We start from the raw sequence: 13,765 nt of genomic DNA, 5'->3' as shown, positions 1-13,765 counted from the left end.
ATATACAGGACTTTATTGTAAAAACCGTTTATATTGAGTGATTGTGAAATTTTCTGAGATACAATTAGAGGATTAGCTTCCTAAGCTGACGCTACAGGATTTAGACGTCAATGAATAGTAAAAAAAAAAAAAAGAGGTTACAACAATTGGAACATACTATTCTTAGTGAAGGAGTGTATGAAAATTTCTGAACATCATAACAAATGATATTATTTTAAGAACAGAATACAGGTGAGAGTAAGATTTCTCTTCATGTGTCAAGAGAACATACCTTTCCAGTGACAATTTACTGGGAGTTTTGAAAAGAATATGTTTTAGAATCCTTATTCACCCTGAAGTTGGAGATGACGACAAACTCAGTAATTGTGATTTAACCTTTCATCTTTTATTGGATTTCAGCACACTGGTTACAAACCCAAGAGCAGGATTAGAGGACATCTGGGACCAAAAAAATCTTACACCAGTTGCAACTTCAATTAGATTATAGTCCATAAAAAAAAAAAAACTTATAATAAATCATATGAAATCCAATTATTTGGAGGGGCGGGGAGGATGATGGGGAAATCCGAAAAGTTAAAATATCGCTGGATAAAAACAAAAGGTGTATTGTTGCTGATTAAACCATTAGAAACATCTAAGTTTTCACTCCTTCCATAACGTAAAATACAAAATACTCCTCTCTCTTTATGACAGTGTGTAATCTGAGATAAAGTAATAAACGAAATCATTGAAAATATGTCAAGAGAAAAGTCTAATCACAACAATGAAAATGATACCCATCTGAGCAATTATTGAAATAAAAAAAAACACCAAACATTAAAGAAAAGAGGAACAAAAAAAATTACATTTTTATGGTACATGATTGGATAGGAATTTCATTTTGATTTGAATAGATGCATATCACAGATGAGGAGTAGAGGAAAATATTTTAGGAGTAAGGCTGCAGAAAGAACATTAAATAAGAAATAGTTTCTTTGCTTTGTTAGTAGCCAGAATGCAATGTTTCGATGACTTGAAGAACAAGTTAACCAGAAGGGCATGATCTTTTATTTCATTTACCTTATGAGCAGATCAGTGACTAGCAAAAGTTGCAATATGGCAACATTTACTGACATTCAATGGACCATTTCCAGAAGCAAAGTGGACAATCTCAAGTCATTAGTATTGAGATTGTCAGTTTTGCTTTTATGAGTTTCGAATCTTTTCCACTAATCACTTTTGGTATGTTCTTTACATACAGTAGAAAGAGAATAGGACCCAGCACAAATTCTTGAGAAACACCACTGCAAGCATCCATCTCAGATGGAATATGGTCGCATCAAATTTATCAGACAGGTGAACATTTGGAGAAAGTGGAAGTTGGAATGACTTTTCATTGGAATTCCTCACAGCAAAATGAAGAGAAACTTTGCAGGTGATTCTCTGGTTTTTTTTTTTTTTAGTTCTGAGGATAACAAAGTTTCAGTTGTTGCTACTAAGTCTGCTTCCTCATTCCTAATTTGGAGCCAAACCAGCATTTGATAGAACAATCATTAAAATACTTTGAGTGTGTAACCAGGGTACAGGGATCTTTTGAGGGGAAATTACAAAACTGAAAATCAATTTTCCAGTTCCCAAATCTTCAGGGAAGTTAATTTATTGCCAAATCTCATTTAGGTTTATTGGCCAAAGAATAATTGAAAGTTTTCTTGGAGTAAACCATATTTCTTACCAACCTTTTTTTTTCTTTTACAACTTCTACAAACAGTTTCTGACTTTTCTTTCTCTCCTTTCCTTTTTCTGCATTTTCTTTCCTTTCTTTTCCACCGTCTGAATCTTGAGGTTTGTCTCAGTAGCATATCAACACTTTTTAAAAATCTCCAATGTTGTCACATTCGACCTTTATCGTTTTTGTCATTTACTTCATGATTGACATAAAAAAAACTTTGTTGTTCAGCACACCAGAAAAGATATTTATATAATATCACATATAAATCTCACCTATTTGTTTAAATGTATGTATGTTTGTATGTCTGCCTAAAACTTTCAACAGAGGCAACAGATTTTTATGAGATTGGTATCCTTTTGAAGCTTGACCCTTCAGACGATAAATATAAAAAAATTGGTTAAAAACATTAATTCCTTCACCCTCAACTGGGCACTTTTCTACAGGGAGGCGTCGGTTCTTTTCGCTGACATTTTTGCAAGTCATTCAAACCTCATGTCAATGACATTGCATAAAAGACGTTATTTCAGCTGCCGGTGACGTCACAATCACGGTGGGCACGTCGATAAGACTTTGGGGATTTTTTTTTCACCTCCTTTTCCTCTGGCATGTTACAGATTTGAGCCTGCCTACTACCCTAATTTGTTTGTTTTTGCCTCAATCAACACACCTCAATCAACACACCTCGGTCAACACACCTCGGTCAACACACCTCGGTCAACACACCTCAGTCAACACACCTCAATCAACACACCTCAGTCAACACACCTCAGTCAACACACCTCAATCAACACACCTCAATCAACACACCTCAATCAACACACCTCAGTCAACACACCTCAATCAACACACCTCAGTCAACACACCTCAATCAACACACCTCAATCAACACACCTCAGTCAACACACCTCAGTCAACACACCTCAGTCAACACACCTCAATCAACACACCTCAATCAACACACCTCAGTCAACACACCTCAATCAACACACCTCAGTCAACACACCTCAATCAACACACCTCAATCAACACACCTCAGTCAACACACCTCAGTCAACACACCTCAATCAACACACCTCAATCAACAAACCTCCGCTTGATTTTCTGCCTTTGCATCACAGGTTCGAGCCTGCCTACTACAACATTTCTTTTTTCTTTCTTTTGCTGAACACACACCTACAAACACCCGGGCAACGCCAGGCACCCAGGCTAATATAAAGTAAAAAAAAAAAAAAAAAGTTGTAACCAAGTTTTTCAAATAATTCATTTTGGATATGCAATAATTTAATATTTAATATGTTCTGATTCTTTAGATGGTAGATTGCATGTATGCAATTCATAGTTTGCGTCACAGTGCAATTCATAGTTTGCGTCACATGCAATTCATAGTTCGCGTCACATGCAATTCATAATTTGCGTCACAGTGCAAAATGACAAATAGAAATCAATGACTAAGCAACGGAAAGTCTTTCAGTTCGCTATCAAAGTAGGCTCTCAGTGCCCTTTACAGTTACTCTTTTTTTTGTTTTTTACATTTAAAGTAAAAAAGATGTTCCTTTTAAAACCTGCCGTTAAAATTTCCCCTTAAAACCTGTTGTTAATGGTTGAACACCTTTTTTGCAGATGGGATTTTCATCTGTACTTCGATCTCAATGACGATCACTCATTGTATCCCATTTCACCCAAGTGCTCTGTTATCAATGTTTCAAGTTTACTTAATCTTTTAATCTTTTCATATGTTTTTTCAGTACCAGCCGTATTACAATTACCATAGGCAAGACATTCTACCAAACATATCCTAACTCTCCCTTCAATTCCCTCTGTCTAGCAGAACTAACTGCGCATCTAATTGGTCAAAGCTGGTCTTCTCAACTGGCTTCAACATTTCAGGCATTTTCCATAACATTAGGAAATTTTTTTCACGATAACATTTTTTAATTTTTGAGATGAGGATTGGTTATTTATCTTATTTGTATTCTTTGAACTACTGTTCACAACGACTCATGGCACAGTGGTTAGAGTACTTGGAAAAATCAATTGTAAAAGTGATATTCTCTTAAAGGTCCAATTCTTAGTGTGGGTGACCAAAAAAGTACAATTGCAAATTACTTCGGACTTAGTCATGGCTGATGGAACGAGAGCATGCTACCACATGAAATAAATAAACAATGTTCTGTTCAAAATTCTGTCCAAATTCTTGAGTCCAACAGCAACATTCCTGAGTTTGCGAAGATACACCTGAAGAAGGTTGGAGGTAACATCAATTGAAACGTGAAAATGACACTCAAGATGAGAACAGTAGTTTGAAGGATCCAAATAATTCTTCATTATAAATTCCCAAAACCCTGCCCATTCACTCACATTGCATGAATGATTCTTTGGTTTCAAACTTTTCCTCCTGATAATATGGTGGCAAGGAAATCGATGCCCCAAAGGCCGCACATCTCATGGGCAATCCTATAATTGACAATGGGGATGCAATTGATATCGTTTTGGTCACAGATTCTAAATAATTCAATCTTCTCTTGCTTGAGTAGAAATAAATATTGAGTATATATTATTGCTCTTGTTACTGCCCAAATTCCATAACACACAACCACTGCTGAGGGTAACTCTGCATTGGTCAACACTTTTACCTGACAATTTTTCATAATTTTTTGTCTTTTCAAATCCGCATCCATTTTACATTCATTCGCTTCTTCGTTTGTTAATCGCATAAATTTCGTTCGAGCCACAAACTCCATCTCAATCGGAAATCTAGTCAGTGCTCCCAGTATTTGGTCAACTCGAGGGTATGGTATGGGTAGGTTGATATACTTCAAATGGGATGGACACTAACACCACAAGTTTTTTCTCTTCTAACAATGTGATGTACCTTAATGCACTGTAATACTTCTACAATTGTTTGGTGAGGTCTACAAGCAACCTCAAATTATGTAACAACTCGGTCTGTATATCTTTCAACTTTCCCAAGGTTACTATACTCGGTGACGTGTCCCAGAGACAACATATTCAACTTGATGCACACATGCTCTAAGAGTAACATTAACAACTGCCCTGTCCGATGCACCTTATGTTAATAACTGAAATAACCTTTGTAGAAAACTGTCTAGTTGCTATATCTCAGCTGTCACTGCATCAGTTATATTGGTCACTTCCTTAAAAGTCTGCATTGGTAAAAGCAATTCAGACTGACCTTATTTGTGGCTAACTCTAACCTGGCAACATTTACATGCAACAGTGTCAAGCGTAATTAACCATTTAGATCTCATGATTTTAACCTCACTGTTCTTTTTGCCATGATTGTAATTTTCTTTATGCTGTCATTATAAACAATTCAAATGTGAAGGTATTTCACTTTTATCTATTGATCATCGTATTATAATATCATATTTACTTGCGAAAACAACATTAAAATGACATGCAAATACTTCTAATTATTTCTTTCTTTAATTTTAGGCCAAATGTCTCTCTACTCGACAAGTTAAATGCTTCAAAATGACTCTCAAGTAATCCACTATTTCCTTCTATAAAAAGATTTTATTTCACAAGATTTTCACAATTCAATGTTCGGTGAGGTCACATGACTTTCCAATCAGCAGTTTAAATGCTTCAAAATTCCCCTCAAATAATTCATTGTTCTATTCTTTTATAAAATATTGTTTTATTCTACAAGATTCACTGTTTAAATTCCGTGAGACACACATTTCGGTTTTTTCTATCTACCCTCATTTGGTTTTCTACCTCCCAGCAACATCCGTAAGGACAGCCTATGCTACAATCCACCAGCACCATGGGGGTCCTCATCTGTCTGTTCATCTCTTGGTATTTTCTAGAATTGGGATAGAGATAGTAAACCCTCCTCCTTCCACTCACTGAACTGAACAGCTGATTCTGCAGTCGAGTGTAGTGTAACCTTTTTCTTCATCGAAGATTTTGCTGTCCTTCGTGGTTTCCCACGGCTTGGGGAGCAAAACCTAAATCCCTCGTCCTCCCATTCAGACTTAATACTTGTTTCCATATCTTCAGGCTCTATAAGAACTTCTCCCTCCTTGGATAGAGATAGATAACCGTATCTTCAAACAACCAGTTAAGTCTTGGGATATGGAACTGACAAAAAGCAGAGCCTACGAAATTGGAGAAAGGCTGGAACACCTTCGACCTCATTATTTACACAGACGGGGCAGCAATAAGTGATAACTCAACAGGTTGAATCATCATAACAATAATTCAAGTGATCTCCGGTTCCATCGTTCTTTCACCAAACTAACTGGTAAATGGTGTTCAAGCAGTGATCAAGGGACTCAAGACCCTCAACATCATCCTTGCTGAAGCAAAATGCCAGAGTGATAAATGACAGACTATTAGTTCTGCAATCTGCCCTTACATTCACCAAATTTATTCCACAACAACAAGGAGCAGCAAATTCTCCGATCTTCAAGTGCAGGGGCACTAAGTAATCTTCATTTGGTGTCCTAGTCATTGTGGCATCATCCGTAATGAACTGGCTAATGTTCAAGCCTCAGGGGTTTAATACAGACCAGGCTGAAATCAACTACCATCATGAGTTGCCCAAAGCAACCATAAAACTAGAGGTGACTGGGCATTTCACAATAGAATCAAACGCATCTATGCTGACCAAAGGGAGAAGCCTTACTGTCTGGTGGAAACAGAGCTAAGCAGGTCACACAAAGCAGTCGTCACCAGGAATTGAAGCTTGCCAAAATCAACTGGGTGGTCAACAAGTGCAGTGTAGAGGAGGAGACTGCGGAGCATTCCATCTATGATTGTCCCCACATTCACCACCACCACCTCCAGAAACCCCGTCTTTGCCCTGGAGAAAAGTGGATTTTCATGTCAGATCTTCCTGCCTGATGTGGAAACCAACTGTGAATCCCAACAGTCTTGTTGCTCAACAACAATAATCAGCAGCGGATAAACGTTTGTTGAAATACTTAATGCTGATTGGTCATCAATCAAAATACTTAATGCTGATTGGTCATCAAAATAATCTCACTCAGTTGCTTATACAAAACTTCAATTGGAAAAAAATCGCTATTGAGACTCAAACATTCGATGTCATTGGCAACAAACTGCATCATTGCTCAATATTCTTCTACCATCAGATATATTGATGCAACAGTTTTATTAATATTTCAATAAAAATGGAATCCTATGTTCAACACTATATAAAAAAAAAAGTAGGGTTCTCAAGTGTCCATAGTTGTGAATATATATTTTTCCTATAATATATACTCAATATTTATTTCTACTCAATTTCTAAAATCTGGCACAAAAGCAAAAGATATTTACATTTCTTGTCTTTTCTGGAGTTCAATGGCTGAAAATTTCTAAAAATTATCATCACCAAGATGAGGAAAAGAAAGGAAAACATTTGCACAATAACTTGTAACAGTGATATGACAATAGATCTATTTGATCTTATATGTGCATGCAATTCCTTGTGCAGTTGTTAGTTGTGATTTGGTTGGCGAAAATAAATACATCAAGTCTATTGTATTGATACACAAGCGATTAGTACATCACTGCACATACACAGTACTGATTTGTGCTGAATGCGCACCAAATACAACAGTTTAAGTTGAGATGTAAATCTGACAGAACACTGAATTGCTTATCTCGTCCCCTAGCAGGAATTGCCGGAGGACAAGCTACTTCATACTGAAGACCAATTGGGACTACATTACATTTCTACTATAATGCCTGTTGACCTAGCAATTTAGCTTACTTGTTAATGCTCCAGTTAAATAAAAGACATATTATTGTAAAGATTGTAGGGGACTAGGATATATAAATACCCCAATCCCGTTACAAAAGAACAATGAAACGAATGGGAATTGAAGGAAACAAAGACTCAAGTAATGGATAAGATAAACGTCGTTTATTTGCTGTTGAAAGAAATGAACATTTTAGTTATAACATGTCCGCGCGTATGTAACCAATGTCCGTTGCAGGACTGGTGTTGTAGCAAGAAAAGGAAATGTGTTTTCATCTCAAGTTTGGGTCACTATTGTTTGTTCGCGCATGGGGAGAGAAATAAGTGTTGTAGTGGAAATGAGAATCCAGCGTGTAGGCAAGGAAGAGGATATTAGAGTTGTCATCAGTTAGTAGTCAGCTACGCGAAGGTGTTCTTAGTGGCCAGTAGTAGATGGAGAGAGAAAGAGGGAGAATGTATACATACAGTCATTAGCTCGTGCCCCATACATAGTAGGAGGTGCGCGTGCGGCGAAACGGCGGCGGCTTATTCGCCCAACCTCTCTAGTTGAGAGTTGGTCCTAAAAAGAGAGTTAGAAACAACTTGTCTCCATGTTTTATACTCGCTTCTGGAGTGTCTTTTGCGCATGTGTATTTCCTTAGAAAGCGGAAGTGACGTCGTCCATGTGTGTGTTCGTGTTCGCGTGTGTAAGTCATGTGTATGCGTAAGCGTGTGTGTATATATACGTGAATGTGAGTGTATGTACGCGAACGTGAATATGTGTACATGTGTGGACATGGGCGCGTATGTTTGTGTGCGCGTATGTATATGACAGCTTGAAATATGAATGTGTGTTTTGTGTGAGACTTGAAAAAGGCTCGTACAAATACTCCCCTTCCTAGGAAAAAAAAATACATGCAATGTAATGTATATATATTTATGTATATATATATATATTTTTTTTTTTGTGAGTAATGTTTTCGGCAGTTGATTTTTTTGTCCTGTTTTTTTTTTTTGCTGTTGGTGTGGTTGTTTGAAAAAACAACGTCAAAAAGGAACGGAATGTCAAAAACGGAGTTTGTTCGTAAAAAAAAGTATTTACTTACGCGTGGAAAATGCGTTTACTCTTTTTTTGGCTGACATTTGTTGGTTTGGTTTCTGTTGTGTGTTGACATGTGCAAAGAGTTGCTTGGACAGAGAAGTGAATTGTTCCGTTTGGAAGGAAAATTTTTGTTTCGTGTTGACGGTGTCGTGTGTGTGCCCAGTTGACGGTATCGTCGCATGTGATTCTGCGGTAATGTGTGCATCGTTTGGACTGGCGCTTGTCGCGCGTTCGTTCTTGTTGAACGGAGTTTGGTTGCCGTTGTCTTCGCATGTGCGTCTGCGGTAGTGTGTGTACATTGTCTGTACGGGCGTTTGTTGTGTATTCGTTCGTGGTTGCCGGCTGTCAACGAAACTTCCAAGTTTTGAGTTTATCCGCGTGCGTCGTGCATCTGAACTCGTATTGTTGATTCAACTTCTTCCTATGTGTTGATAGGGATGTCCTGTTTCTTTGTTGTTGCGTCTGCTTGTGCGGGAGGGAATTGCATAGGCCTATGTGATTTTGCTCCTCGCGTTTGTTGCAGGGTAATGTCAGGAAACCGTGAAAATGTTTGTCAAGCTCGAATTTGTTTTTAAATTCGATATGAAAGTCGACAGCTCCGTGTTCGTTTTTTTTTTTTTTTTTTTTTTTTTTTTTTTTTTTTGCTGAGTCTGACGAGGGTTCGTCATTGTGGTTGGTAGTAGTTATTCCTGTGGGTAGTGGTTCGCTTGGTTTTCTTTGTTGAGAAGTTCGTTTTTTTCTTTATCAAATAAAACGCGCGTCTCGCTCAAAACAATTAATCTCAAAACGGTAGGGTCGCCATGCCTGCTCGTTCCACGTCAGTCGGGCGCCAGTTTGTTGTGGACTTGTGGCATAGGAGGAAATGCGTGCTCCTCTCGCGTTCCGAGGGAAAATGAATTGTCTCGAGGAAGAAACGAACGACGTGTTAAATTGAATTAAACGAACAGGAATTTCTTTGGTGAAAGAAACAAGTGAAAGAAAAAGGTACCACACGTGGTTAGTTTTGCGTGCGTCTCTCTCTGTTAGCTGGTGAAGAGGAAAAGTTTATACCTTGGCGTGCGTCTCTCATTAAGTGGTGAAGAGGGAAAGTTTATCTTTGTAGAGAAAGAGTCTGTGTGCGTATGAGTGCTTCATTCAACCTCATCCATTTCATTTAAATAAAGGGGTCACCAAATTTGTAGGGGACTAGGATATATAAATACCCCAATCCCGTTACAAAAGAACAATGAAACGAATGGGAATTGAAGGAAACAAAGACTCAAGTAATGGATAAGATAAACGTCGTTTATTTACTGTTGAAAGAAATGAACATTTTAGTTATAACATGTCCGCGCGTATGTAACCAATGTCCGTTGCAGGACTGGTGTTGTAGCAAGAAAAGGAAATGTGTTTTCATCTCAAGTTTGGGTCACTATTGTTTGTTCGCGCGTGGGAATTGAAGTGAGTGTTGTAGTGGAAATGAGAATTCAGCGTGTAGGCAAGGAAGAGGATATTAGAGTTGTCATCAGTTAGTAGTCAGCTACGCAAAGCTGTTCTTAGTGGCCAGTAGTAGATGGAGAGAGAAAGAGGGAGAATGTATACATACAGTCATTAGCTCGTGCCCCATACATAGTAGGAAGTGGGCGTGAGGTGCGTGTGCGCGCGCGGCGAAACGGCGGCGGCTTGTTCGCCCAACCTCTCTAGTTGAGAGTTGGTCCTAAAAAGAGAGTTAGAAACAACTTGTCTCCATGTTTTATACTCGCTTCTGGAGTGTCTTTTGCGCATGTGTATTTCCTTAGAAAGCGGAAGTGACGTCGTCCATGTGTGTGTTCGTGTTCGCGTGTGTGAGTCATGTGTATACGTAAGCGTGTGTGTATATATACGTGAATGTGAGTGTATGTACGCGAACGTGAATATGTGTACATGTGTGGACGTGGGCGCGTATGTTTGTGTGCGCGTATGTATATGACAGCTTGAAATATGAATGTGTGTTTTGTGTGAGACTTGAAAAAGGCTCGTACAAGATATTGTAAAGACATATGTATTGTAAAGATAATATTTTCCTTCAAACTCTGGTTTTTCTTATTCAAATCAGATAACTACTGACATGACCGAATTAAAAAGAAAACCCTTGTTTCACTATAAAATGGTTATCTCATGGCTCAACTCTCTCAACAAACATAAGCGTCTAAAAATTGCAAAACGTAACCAAAAGAAAGTGAAGTTAATAAACAAAGGGAAATAACTCTAATCCGTGTGACAGAACAAAAATAATGTGTTGCAACTTAACTGTCTCTGCATTTATTCGTCTTAAGTTTAATATCTATCCTTAGGAAGAAATTGGCGATTATGTCCACGGTCAACGGATACTTAAATCTAGGGGAGATAACCAGCAGAGACATAACAAAAATAAGTATATTTTGCAAGATATAATTTGGGACGCTGAAAAATCAGAACAATGAAAGAATGTTGAATAATAACATTAAAAAAAAAATTTAAAAAATGATTATATGATTACTGTTCCGGAAATTGCCAAAGCAGTTTACAAAAATGAAACAAGTTAGCGATCAAACTATACCTGAATGAGGTTAATCCCAGAAATTGCCGAAGCAGTAAAAAAAAAAATAAATAAAAAAAAAAAAAAAAAATACACAAATATATAATATCTAATATATAATACTATAGTATATAATACTATACCTGCAAGCGCCAGCTGAAGTTAGTCCTGTAAATTTCAACAAAAAAGCAACAAGTTAATCAACGAACTTAAAATATAACCATGTTAAGTAACAAAATAAATTTATTAATTAACACAAAACAAAAGTAAACAACCTGTTACAATGAAATGATGTTAATTAATCAAGGATAAGAACAGATTTTGCTTTTTCCTTAAGAAAGGTGACAGATTATGTATGCACAGGTACAAAATAATTATATTTGGGTTCAATGCTAGCCCTTTCATATTTGGGTTCTATGCTAGCCCTTTCATATTTGGGTTCAATGCTAGCCCTTTCCCTGCAGAAAAAGATGCGAAAGATTCAGCATCGTATGCTATATCCAACTATTTTTACGTGGATAATCTTGTCATGACCAGTTGTGACAGAGAATCCTTACTATTTATAACAATGTTTGCAGCAGATTGTTAGAGGTAGGATTCGATCTGCGATCCTGCAATTCTAACTGCTCTAAGATACTAGATAAAATGTTGGAGGATGAAGCTATTTCATCTCCATTCCCAGCCTTTGAGAAGGTATTGGGATACCAATATGCTCCTCTTCGGGATACGTTCAAACTCTCTCCCACTTTAGTGGACCCTGGGTTCAATACCAAACGGGGGATTCTTTCGCAAATATCAGGAGTATATGACCCTTTATCATTACTTCTTCCCGTCACGATACAGGGGAAGATCCTTCTCAGCTTGATCTGGAAAAACAACTTGTCTTGGGATTAGCGGATTCCTGAAGAGCTCATCAACCTGTGGCAAAACCATGCCAAGGATCTAAATAATTTGGGGAAATTTGAATTTCCCAGGCGTGTATTGTCTGAAAATCGTTCTGTCGAATTTATTTGTTTCTGTGACGCGTCGAAAAACATGTATGGATTCACCTTGTATGCTAAACAGAGAGCTAAATGTTCGCAAAGGCCAGAGTAGCTCCCATTAAGGGAAAGTCACTTCCCACTTGGGAATTAATGGCTATGTATTTAGCCCTTATGGCAGCCCTTCAGATTTTGGGTGCCTTGGGGCCTCTTAACATTGATAATATTTTCCTAATGTCTGATTCCCAAGTAGCTCTTTTGTGGGTTCTGAACGGACAGGGATCCAAGAAAAATATATTCATTGAAAAACAGGATCACAGAGATCCAAAATTTTCAGAAGATATTAACATCAGATTTGGTGTTCTACGCAAATCAAAATATGTTCCCTTTGTTACATCACTGTAGTGCTGACAATTTCAATAGGGCCAAATTGATTATGGCAGGTGCTCGTCTAAGCTCCAATCCCTCGTCCCCCTCGCCAATCTTTCACGAGAAACACCCGTCTGGCTGAAACTACTGTCAATAATTTTCCCCACTCTTTATCTGTGCCTAAATCCAAACATAGATTCCATGAACAAAGCTTCTTTCTTAGAACTGCACGTCAGTGGAACTCTCTGCCACTTGCCTGTTTCCTATCTGACTACAACTTGGACGTCTTCAAGTCCAACGTAAACAAACTCCTGACAAACAAACTCCTTAAGTAAGACATTATCAAAACCCTCAATACTAATGATTACAACAATACTATCTCATTGATTACTGTACACGCAATAACCCTTATCCCTGAGTGGCCTTCGGGCCTTGATAAGTGGTGACCCCCATGTAAAAAAAAAAAAAAAAAAAAATTATTGCTATTTGCTAACATGCAAATGGAGGCCTTCTCACATGAACTAGGTTATTTGAAACAACCTTCCGATAAGGTGCCTCCCCTTAGGGTAACTGCGTTAGGGTTATTCCTTAATAAAGATGGGTTAATTAGAACAAGAGGTAGAATACAGAATTCTGATATTCTGCCCTTTGAGGTCAAGTTTCCCCTTTTGTTGGGAAAATCATTATTTAACAAAACTGGCGATTAAGGAGGCTCATATTAACTGTTGTCACATAATAATTTAACCCTTAGTAAGTTAAGGCAGTCTGGGTTTGGATCCCTCAGGGAAGACAAGCCATAAAAGCCTTTTTGCATACTTGCATTGTGTGTAAAGGCACCTGCTGGGTCTTTATTGCCTGCTCATAGGGTGAACTTTGTTCGCCCATTTAAACAAGTGGGTGTGAATTTTACCGGACAATTTTCCATAAAGGTTAGAGGGGTAGAAGTTAAAATGTACATATTTATGTACACCCATATACATGCATGCGTTTGCGTGCAATTTACTTAGGTTCACCAATTTATTTGCTGTCCCTACGCATGAATATTCGTATATATATATATATATATATATATATATATATATATATATATATATTTGTTTCCAGAATATTGTTGTCGAACATGCTCGAATCTGATGAACTGAAGGAACAATTTAAATCTATTCACATAATCCATCGAACAATTCCTCTTTATTCTGACTGGGTGAAGCTAATTAAAACTGTCAAGCAATGTATGAGGAAACTATTGGGCAGAAGAAAATTGGATCATTTTGAATTTCTGACTGCACTTTCTGATGTGCAAAAGGCAATAAATGACAAACCTCTCACAATTCTGCCGACAGAGATTTTAGTATTTTAA

Source organism: Euprymna scolopes, chromosome 31 (genome assembly GCF_053919585.1).
Source record: "Euprymna scolopes isolate OS-2025 chromosome 31, ASM5391958v1, whole genome shotgun sequence".
NCBI classification, from domain to species: domain Eukaryota; kingdom Metazoa; phylum Mollusca; class Cephalopoda; order Sepiida; family Sepiolidae; genus Euprymna; species Euprymna scolopes.
This window is presented reverse-complemented; position numbering follows the sequence as displayed.